We start from the raw sequence: 12271 nt of genomic DNA on the forward strand, positions 1-12271 counted from the left end.
AGTCACTATTTTCAGTGCCATTGTAACTTCGAACAATCACTAAATGAACTGTTGTAAGTCGAGGACTACCTGTACCGCTAAAAAATTATGAAATTATAATTACGGAAAATCTTACTCTTTTCTATTATCAACTTTCTGTCTAATCATCAAAACCACAAATCATAAATTTCATTATTTTTTTAATTGCTTGCCCATTAGTCCTAAATGATTCTGGTTTCGATTGTAACTTTACTTTTAAAATCTTCTAAATTAATGTATGTATTTGTATTTTTTTTTTTTTTTGCTTTTTTACATGTCTACCGAGCATAATAAAATATTCCTTCATCTATATTCACCTTCCGGATGAGTTCATTAAATCACAGAAGACAAATCTCCTAAAGATTTTATTTTTAATGACACTATAATAACATGCTACTTACTGACCTTTGAAAATATTATACATAAATTATTACCAGTTTAATTTAGCTTCTTTTAATATATTACAGCACTGCTTCCAGTTTGAAGGAAAGAAATCTGTGAAAAAAATTCCGTTGGCAGATTCTTTTGGCCTCCTCTAAAGTTGGAAAAGGTTAGAAAATGCTACATCATCAAGTAATAAAATGAAGGTTTGAAAATACAAAATACTAATTTTACCTCCATGATAAATAGCTTACAATGGATGGCAAAATAGATATACAGTATAATGAAAAGGCTGAGCTGGGAATGCAAAATTTTAAGATTTGTTAGATGAGTTATAATTAATTGGAAGATATGCCCAGAACTGTTAAAGGGTAATGGAAAGAACTGCACTGCTTGAACAATTCTGTTCTTTATCAAAATCCCCTTCCTGTTTTAAAAAAAGAACAACAATCCAATTTTCAGAGGCTGCCATCATCCAGGATAAATTCTTGGATACGTTCTTATCTATCCATCTGATCAAAGAATTTCTACTTAAGGACCCCTCATACCAGTTCTAAATAAACACAAAGGCAAAGAATGATAAGCAAAGTTCAAGATTTCCAAACATTATAGTTACCGTATTTTTTGGAGTATAAGGCACACTCTCCCCCGCCCTTAAAAGTGGGTGAAAATTTTCAATGGGCCACGGCAGCAGTGGCAAATGGGCCGCTGTGGTGCCAAACAGGCCACACTAAAGGAGCTGCGGTGGAGGCAAATGGGCCAAACCAAATGGGTTGCAGCGAATGGGCAACGGCAAATGGGTCGTGGTGGTGGCGAATGGGCTGTGCCGAATGGGCCATGGCAAATGGGCAGCAGTGAAAGGGCCAGATGATTACAGGATGGATGCTGGGAGGCAGAAGCAGATTTTTTTTCTAGTTTTCCTCCCCAAACAAGCTAGGTGCGTCTTATAGTTCAGAGCGTCTTATACTCCAAAAAATACAGTACCAAAAGTTCATGTAAAAGTCTAAGAATATTAAAGGGAACTTAGGAACTGTGCAGTGAATCACATTCAGGAAGGTTTAATGAGAAATTTTCTGTTTAAAAACATTTAACTATCTATCCAGACAGGAGAACAATCTTTGGGAAAATGGATAGGATAAAAAGGGAAAGTAATTAACAGATTACACCAAAAGACTCATAGCTAGTCTGAATAAGCAGATTCTGAGGAAATGTGTTTTTACTTGCATAAGTAGACTTAAGGATGTCAGAAAATGTATTTGAAGACAGAATGTCCAAGAGACAAATTTTGGACCCGTGATCTGATGTTCCCAGGTAGAAATACTAAGGAATGTCACACGTGTGAAAAACTGTCAGATATTGATAGCCCTATACATTGGAAATCATATCAAATAAATGGAATAACTCTTCTGAACCACAAGTAACAAATAATTCTTAAGAAGAAAAAGTATTACTTACAGTATCTTACAAGATGGTATACATATACATAAAACATTAAGAAAAGACAATGCTATATGGTTAAGTTGTCAAAAGAAGGCAATTTTCAAAGAAGATAGACTTATATTAATTTCACCATAGGCTGCATCTGCTCCATTTTAGCAGTTATCATTTAACCATCTATTTCAAAATCAAGGTTCCATAGATGGAAAAGGTGCAAAACAGGACAAGCAATATAAACAATTCCAATTACTCCCAATTAAGTGGATTTGGCAGCAGATGGATGAGAGATTTGGAAGGTTCATTCAATAAATCAGGTTATGGCTTGCTTACTCTGGAGGAGACTCAAGAAGCCTTCAACGCAAAAGGCCCTTTGGCCATTATTTCATATTTTGGTATGGCAATGAAGAACTTTGCTAGCTAGGACAATTGAGCTGTTATTTTTTGTTTAGGTTGCTTTTCACTCTAAATTATTTTGAAAAGATTCTTTTTTAGAGAGAAGAATCTCTCTATTTGGCAAAGAACAGTAGTTCAGAATTAGATACATGGATCGTCCATATTCTAGATATTTATCTGGCTACTTCCTAGACACAGAGGTTCGAGTGGTTTCCTTGTAATTCAGTAATGCAGAGTACATAGAGGCTTATAGCATTATACGTTTCAGAAGTTCCTTGGGCTTTTGTTACATTCTACTCCAATGTGAATGTACACACAAAATCCACAATGGAGTCTGACAAACAATTTTATTTATGATTGGTGATTTGTCATCTCTCCTTAAATGCTGTGCTTTAATAAACTGCCTTCCTAACTAACTAAGGTGGCCCAAGGAGAACTACCTGAGAAAGAACCCACAGCTGATCTTTGGCCAGAGGCAGCTGCATAGTCACAATGCGCTTTTCTTGAGCTGGTAGCTTGTAATACAACACCTAGATACTTAGTCACTTGCTCTATGTTATGTCCATTGAGATACCATGAGCTGAATTTTGGGTTTTTACTTTTTAGTAAAGGCCATAACCTTAGCTTTCTGGTAGTTTATGTCTAGTTTGTCATTATTACAATGCTGGACAAGGCCCTGCAAGGCTCTTTTAAGATCTGCAGCTGTCCTGGAGAGGATTACTGCATCATCTGCATAGAGCAGCTTCGATCCCCTGTTTTGGGTCTGTTTGTGATGATTTGGTTTATTTAACCATTTTGCCATGTCATTAATGTAGAAATTGAAGAGTGGGGTGGGGGCTAAAATGCACCCCTTATTATGTAGAGCTACATAATTGGGGTTTATTCCGATTATTTCAAATGTCCCCCCATCCCCTTATTATTACCAGGCTGAGTATTTCAACAGACAAAATCAATGAAGGAAAAAAGTTACATTGACAGTGCAAAAAAAAAAAAGACTGATCGAACAAATATTGTGTCTCTGTCTCAAGAGTTCCAAGTGGTGATATCAGAACCTCAAGGGCTTCTTCTGTTGCAATAATTATTTTCAGCCTTGTGCTCTTTAAAGACCTCCAAGGTCCCTTCAATTCTGTTCTTCTGTTATTATCATTACTATAGTCTTTTAACACAACAGTACAGTTTCATGATGCCAGACAGGATGCCTGATCATTCCCTCCCTGTATTTAGAAGAGCACCCAACCACCATCATTACCGTTCTGAATAGAAAATGTAGCTTGTGTGAACTATTTGTTTTTGAAGGAAATAATAAATTATATTATCTTCAATCTTGCTGAACAAGAATGATTCATGACAATACCACATCTAAGCAAACATCATGTTATTGCAAGAACTTTGACTATGAAATTTAAGTCACAAAAATCATCAAAGCGTGATATCAAGTATTTCTGCAATTGTTCATTCAGTTTCATTTTCCTACGAAATTTTATAACAAGAATCAGCTGTTCTAATTAGCAGAAGCTGTTCTTAATTGGCAAGTTGTGAAATATCCTAATGTTTTATGTAGATTTATAGGGATAATTTGGCTATCCTGCTGTTCGGTAACCAATACTTTCCAATAGAATAGCATGCATTCTTAGATCATACATCTTAGAACAGTAGAAAGAAAATGTAGCTCATAAAATACCAGAGTTCCTTAGCAGACTATAAAAGTTTAAACCCCCACCAGCTCACAAATGACACAACTTCACACTATTACAAAATCACCCATATATTGTTCCACTGAATAATGGTTCAACAAAACCCAACTAATCATTGTTAAACATGGTTTAGCATTATATATGACCTGAGATTAAGTTACTGTTAGGCGTGGAATTTGCAAGCTTGTAAACCTTAATCAGCTCAAAAGGGTATCATGGTCAACAGTATCAAAAGCCTTTGAGAGGTCCAGCATGAATGGGAGAGTCAACATTTCCACTGTCCTTATCTTGATGCAAGTAATCAATAATTATAGGTTAGGATAAACAATCCAGATATCCACAGCCAAAAACAAAGTAAAAACTTACTTTAAAAACATATATTATTATAGACCATAAAAAGGACCTCAGTACAATCTATTCACACTGTCGGAGACTAAGAATAGTGGTCTAAGAAAGCCAAAGCATGAAGACATTTGGATTTGGCAGTTAGAAGGCAGGCATAGAATGACAAAAATAATACAGGTAGTCCTCAACTTATGACCATAATTGAGCCCAAAATTTATGTTGCTAAGCGAGACATTTGTTAAGTGAATTTTGCCCCATTTTATGACCTTTCTCGCCACACTTGTTAAGTGAATCACTGCAGTTGTTAAATTAGTAATACAATTTTTAAGTGAGTCTGGCTTCCCTATTGACCTTGCTTGTCAGAAGGTCACAAATTTGATCACATGACCCTGGGGCACTGCAACCGTCATGAGTCAGCTGCCAGGCATCTGAATTTTGATCACGTGACCATGCAAATGCTACAACAATCGTAAGTTTGAAAAATGGTCATAAGTCACTTTGCTCACTGCTGTTGTAACTTTGAATGGTCACTAAATGAACTTTTGTAAGTCGAGGACAATCTGTACTGAGATTTCTCTCTTCTTTTTCATAATTAGCTAGACAACGAGCAAAACAAAAATAACTTTTTCCCTTGTAAACTGTAAACTGTTATACTTCTGCCTTTGGAGCCCCATTTAGCTGTAGCTTTGAGATATCAGCGACTAAGTTGCAAGAAACCTCTAATTCCAAGCGATGCCTTCCTTCCCGGTAGGCTTGTGACTCCAAAAGAATCTTTTCCTGCAGGGAAACATAGCCTATACTGTACTTTAGGTATACTCTATTTTAATAGATCTGCCTCATCAGATCTTTAGACTCTATCTTGTCCTTTAAAAGGACATGGGTAGTTTAGGGAAATGTATTGTTCGAATACATAGGGAAATGTTTGCTATTGAGTTGAAATTGAGGTCAGCTGTAAAATATAGTCTCCAGTTCAACAGTGACTTAGGAAAATACTGTGAAGTATTGCAAACATATTTTCCAGTCAAAAGAAAGAAATACAACTCTGATTTTGATTCGGCTTTGTTTGGTTCATTCAAAACAACATAATCAATCTGAATAAGTGACTTTGATTTACTAGAATGTCAACATTCTTTTTATTTATTTATTTATGTATTTTTATTGTTCATTTCCTAACCATTGTTGCAGAAAGAAATAAAACATTACAAATACAAAAAAAAAAAGGGGGGGGAGGGGAATAGATAAAAAATTGCACAAACAAACAAAAACCCAAATGGGAAAAATTATCAATATATGTCACATATTAATTAAATGTCAAACAGATTTCTAAAATGACCTTGGGGAAAATATTGATTGTCTAACATCACCAAATATTATAAAATCTATGCCACAGAAAAACATATTAGGTCATGTTTTGATTAGTAGATAAAATTGCTATTTCAAAAATGGATAAGTCACACTCCTCTTGATATATCAATATATATATACATATATTAATGTCAGCATTCATTCAAAAGAATAGATTTATAGAACCACATTTGACTTTTCATCTTTCTTTCTTTTTTTTTATAGAGCTGGAACCTTCATTTTGAGGCATAATGTACTATCATTCTGTGACACAGACAATAGGCAGTGGTGACTGTATAAGTAGCATATGAAAAAGCATTTCACAGCCAACATTTATAGTACAAGTTCCTTCAGGGCAGAAAATGCCAGTTTTCCCCCAGAGAACTGAGCTGATCAATTTATATCTAGAAATCCTGCCTTTCTTACAGATGGGCTGGTCTAGCGATATTCTTGAGCTTGTGTATGAATCAAATATAGATGATAAATGCAGGATTTCTGCCAAATTAGCTTAAATATGTGGATGCTCTACGGATAAACTCTGGTCTATAAGAAACATGGACTTGGATATATATGAGGTCTGCTATAAAAGAACTGTGTAATACATCTTTTTTGTTTGTTTACTTAGTGAATCAAATACACACAAACATATATCCAAGTATATATACTCTTGATACTATTGCTTTGGATAAACAGTAATGTTGCTATACTACATTAAATCCATTTGTCTTATCTTTCCAATAATTAATACAGTATCCAATTTCAAGTAAATTACATCTTTGCCTTTCACCTAATTTTCTTCTGTCTTGACCTAGTAGTGGCCTATTTGTTAAGTTTGTCTTTCTATTCATAGGAAGATACATTCATTAACATGTACAGAACATATCATTTTGTGTAAAGAAAAACAGCCCAATATATTGTGCAAAATCTTTATATTGATAGGACTAGGAAAGGGTCTCGTGGAACAATCTGACATATTGACTAAGGTCAATTTCTGAAATATGTGGCTTAGGGGATATTTGTCTCAATTCAATCAATCAATCAGAATAGAGCTGGAAGGGACCTTGGAGGTCTTCTAGTCCAAACCATTGCTCAAGCAGGACACCCTGTACCATTTCAGACAAATGGATGTCCAGTCACTTCTTAAAGACCTCCAGTGATGAAGCACCCACAACTTCTGAAGGCAAGCTGTTCCACTGGTTGATTGTTCTCATTGTTAATTGCATATCCAGTCCTGCATTGCCTCATTCCTTACAGTGTATTTAATATCAAGTGAATTCTATGGGATTTGGGGCACTTTGGTAATACTTCTGTACATGCCAAATATATTTGTATTACACATCTATACACACAGACGAACATACACACTTTCGGGTTCAGGAGCAATTTTGGAAATGAACTGTCCCATTGTCTTGCTTTTTTGCTTAACAATTGCCAGATACTGATGGTATTTTTTAAATTAACATATACATATCCATGAGCATGATAGATGCCCATGGCACAATATTAGGACCCCCCACTACAGTAGTTGATTATTATATAGTTTAATATATTCACAATATGTTGCTTAGGGAAAGAATCTTGTCTAGCCATCTCTCTGCTTTTTCTGGTGCAAGGAATCATTAACAGAGAGGAGCACATCTTGCATGAAATCAGAAATCATCCAATCAGTTTCACCACCTTTGATCATTATTCCTTCATTTTCACTTTTCTATGCTGCATGTGTGCCATTTATTTCATCTTGTAGAGCCCGTCATTGCCTTTAGCACTGAATACTCTCAAAGGAGCAATGAGCATCTCTGATTTGATTGTAAAAACTGGACATGAAACGCAGTGAACATTCTTTCCAAACCATGTTTTAAGAACCTTAACAACTCGATTCCACTTTAAGCTATGGGCAAGCAAGAAATAGAAAACAAGTCTGGACAACCACTGGCACCAGACTGTTAAAAAAGTATTCCTCACTAGATCAACACTCATTACAGAGAGGTTTATTCATTTTTCCACTTGAATTCACCTGGGGCAGCTACAGAGGAAGGGAACTGAAAGCTCCAATTCATTTTTTAAAAATTTTCCTGTTTAGTTATATATTCTTACACTGGAATGCAACAGCAAATCAGTCAGAAAGATAGGATTCATGAATATAATATTTGATTAGGGAAAACCAGAGCACTCAGATTTTACTTTTGCTACCTGCATTTTTATAATGAACATGAATCACTTTTTCAAAGATTCAAGGCTACAGAAAAATCCTTCACATGGGTTTGCCATTGAATGCTCTCATTGAAGTAATATGGAGCTTAGGGAAACTTAGTCATCCAATGATCAAATTGATCTGTAGTTTAGCATAAAAGAATGCTACTTACTAGAAGACTACTAAATTCTAGTCTACTTAATCCATGCTAGTGAATTCATCCTCCTAACCGAACATGTACATTGGCACAGTGTGATGTGCAGAAATGTGACTACTTTCTATTCAGAATGACTAGGGCAGAATGGGTAACAAGTTGTCATGAGCACTTCAAGGTAGCTTTACCCTAACTTAATGGTCTCCAAAAGTATCCTATAATCCCCAGTCAGTCTGTTGTATGGGGTTTATTTTTTAGCTGTGATAGCCTTCTTCCACAGTGAAAAAGGTGCTTAGAAGAGCTTACATACAAAGAAAGAAAAATATATCTTCTTGCAAGTCCTTACAATTTAGCAACATGACACAAAACAATTTATGGAGGGAAGAGAAAATTTCATTGGAAAGTTCATGAGAATACCATGTTTCAGTTATCAAGCTATATAACTCTTAGATTAAAACTACTCTCTGCTTTCATAATTCAAACAAGCAACATTGCTAAAAAGATCAGTAATCCCTCACTTTTTTTACAGTGAATTGAGGCATTAAGTTGGAGATGCATGAATGCATGTCCTAATGTTTGGTTTTACTAAAAGCTATCATGGAAAACCTGGATCAGGGTTAAAACAACATTTATGCTTTGCTTCCATGCAATCTCTGCTTCATGTAAATCTTACTTGTACCCTCCAGCTTGAGCTGCTGTTAATTAACAAGGGAAATAATAAAAGCACAAGGCAGGGTGGAATTGCATCCTTGTGTCTAGCATAGGCTACTAGATTAAAACGTAACCAGCTGTCATTGACTTGAAGTTAAATATGGGTTGGGTAAAAGCAAGTGCAAGCTAGCAAAGAATCCAACTGTTACTATAGTAAATATATGCGAGGAAAAAATCCACACAGAAACAAAAAATATTGCATTAAAGAGAAATTACTGATAACATATTATGTCCTGCCAATATAGAGCAATCTATGATGCTTTACTTCCCTTTCATGCAATTTTAACAGATAAAGAATTTACATACCGTACTTAGCATACAAAACTATTATTGCATTTGACGATTGCATTGTAATAGCAGTCAGTCCTTCACCTCTAAGAAACCTCTCAGATTCTTTGTTCTTATGTTATTTCCATCTCCTTGAATGTTATATCCAAGATACAGTCTGATATTTAGAAATCAGACTATTGTATTTTATACTTGCAATGTCGTTCTGACTCTACATTATGTCATATGTAAGTTCAGATTGAGCAATTGATAACCATCAATCAAACTTCCAATGTTTTGTACATGCAATTTGATCTTGCAATGGCAGCCAGAGTATAAAACAAAGAGAATAAGAGAAAGAAATGGGATTGTCACCTATTTTTTAAAATCTTATTTACCAGTTGCTTATGTATCCCAATACAATACACTATTTCCTTTCAGCATAAGCAATATCATGCAGTGTGCAGAAAAGGAGCAAAAAAAAAATAGTAAGCTAAGGAATTTAAAGGCATATATAAAAAGATAAAGATCCCCCTCGCACATTTGTGCTAGGCGTTCCTGACTCTAGGGGGCGGTGCTCATCTCCGTTTCAAAGCCAAAGAGCCAGCGCTGTCCGAAGACGTCTCCATGTTATGTGGCCGGCATGACTAAACGCCAAAGGTGCACGGAACACTGTTACCTTTCCACCAAAGGTGGTCCCTATTTTTCTACTTGCATTTTTTACGTGCTTTTGAACTGCTAGGTTGGCAGAAGCTGGGACAAGTAACGGGAGCTCACCCTGTTACGCGGCACTAGGGATTCGAATCACTGAACTGCCGACCTTTCGATTGACAAGCTCAGCATTTTAGCCACTGAGCCACAGCATCCCTATATATCCCTTAAAAGGCATATATAGGCAATATAAAAAAATAAATGTACCTGACACTACAGCACAAACATTTATTCTTTAAAAATATCCTTGTTTCTACTATATCCATACAGTGATTTATTAATTGCCTTTTGCTTTTTAAACTTTTCACTTCCCTGGTTCTGAAGGCCTCATGAATTACATTATTCTGGGTCCTTTTCTTCCTTTCAGTCCACTCATTTTTCCATCATATGTTAGTTTTGCAATACGATCCTCATTTATTCTCTTTAAACGACTACACCACCTCAATGTACTTCTTTTATACTGATCTCTTAGATATTCAGTCCATATTCATTTTGTAGTCATATATGGGTAAGCTGATCACTTCTTGTTTTACCACAAATGTTTCTTGAGTACTTCATTACCACTGAATATCATTATTTTTGTTTCTCTTGACATATCCCACTCTCACTTCCATATCACAAAGCAGGCACAAATATCTCCTTATACACAGCCATTTCGGTTTCTTTTAACAAATATTCATTCCTGCCAATACTCTTACATACCATCTACTGATTTTTCTTCCAATATGTGCATGAATTAAAATTTCTCCATCTGTTTTCCTATCTTTAGCAAACATTCTATCAAGATACATAGATTCATCCACTGGCTCTAGTTTTTCACCATTTATATATAACATGCCATTGTTCCATTTATTTGTATGTCAAACATGAATGACTGTCTTTGATAAATTAATGTTCACATCCAGGCTTCTCATTGTTTCATATAATTTATCCAATATTTGCAACAAAACATTCAACATTAACTCCTTACAACAATACATGTGCATTCATGTTTCCTTCCAGTATATCTTCTCACAAGCATTCCTTGTACTTTATCCATGATTACAATAAACCAGGGGTTTTTGTTCATGGTCTCCTAAGCCTCATTTACCTCTCTGATCCCACCCTGCTCATAGTCACATGGGAACAAAAAGTAAATGTGACCCCTTGGGCAGGCATTTAGGACATTGAGAATCAATTAAGGGAGAACTTTTATAAAATGTTTTATAGATGGCATCTAGATCCAAAAAAGTTATCTCGTATGTATCCGAATGTACAACCAAAATGTTGGAGATGTAATTGTGAGGATGCTACTTATTTCCATATTTGGTGGACATGTAAAAAGGTTAAAGCGTTTTGGATAAAAATTTGGTGGATTTTACAAAATATTCTTAAAAAGAGGTTGAAATTTACACCACAGCTGTTTCTGCTGGGTATAGTTACGGATTGCACAGTTATAGAGACTACATTGATTTTGAATTTAATAACTGCAGCAAGTGGCACAATATTGGAAGAAGCAAGATTTACCTACAATCCAAGAATGGACAATGAAAGTTATAAACCTAGCGGAAATGGCAAAAATTTCGGCGTATTTGAAGGATCATTCAAATGAAAGATATTTAAGAGACTGGAGAAGATGGATAGATTATATTCAAAATAAATACCGGAATAAAAAATTGCAGATAGGTTATGAATGACTATATAGATATTTGGTGTGTCTTTAAGTAATCAAGTTCGTGGGGTAATTAGGGAATTGAAGGAACAAGAGATGTGGAATGTTATAATTATTTAGACTAGGATTGATCATGATTGTTGAAGGTTATACCCTGTAATTTGTTCTGGGAAGAGGAGGGGGGAGGGGGGTGGGTGGGAAGGGGAGAGGGTGGGTGGGTAGGGAAGGGGGGGGAAATATGTAAACTTTTTGTAAAACTTTTCAATTAAAAAAAAAGAGAGAATCACTGAATTAAACAAAGAAGGAGCTCCGACACATCCTTGCCCTTCCCCCTGTTCAGTGCTGAACTATTTGTTAAGGATTCTCTTTATTGTAATACATGTAGGACTTCCGTCAAATATTACCCTTCTATGTCCAGGAATCAACCTTCAACATATTTGTGTAAAATGTTCCATATCATATGCTTTCTTGGGTTCAATCAACATACACTATTTTTTTTTATATTCATACATTTTTCAATGCCTTGCTGAAGAGGAAAAATCTGACCTTCTTAAAGCCCAACAAACATCAAACTATACTACATTTACCCACAGTTAACCTCTTGTATTCTTCTGATTAAAATCTGTCAAATACTGCCTTGACATAACAGACAAATCCCTCTATAGCAGTGGTGGGTTGCTCCGGGTTCGGTCTGGTTCTATAGAACTGGTAGTAAAACCGGCGGGAGGCTCTGCCCACTCACGTCATCATGGGTGATCTGTGCATGCGCATGCTCCCATTGCGAATCGGTAGTAAAGGTAAGTGGAACCCACCCCTGCTCTATAGCCTTTGCTTTCAGTCTTCCTACTTTTCCTTTTGGATAGGGGAACAATAACAGCTTTCTTTCAATCAACAGGCATGATGCAGACACATGGAGATGCAGTCATTTTTATACACACGCAAGCTGCAGTTACTCATATCCAAATTTCTCCAGT

Source organism: Pituophis catenifer, unplaced genomic scaffold, assembly GCF_029215685.1.
Source record: "Pituophis catenifer annectens isolate HBS135680 unplaced genomic scaffold, rPitCat1.0.hap2 SCAF_3, whole genome shotgun sequence".
NCBI classification, from domain to species: domain Eukaryota; kingdom Metazoa; phylum Chordata; class Lepidosauria; order Squamata; family Colubridae; genus Pituophis; species Pituophis catenifer.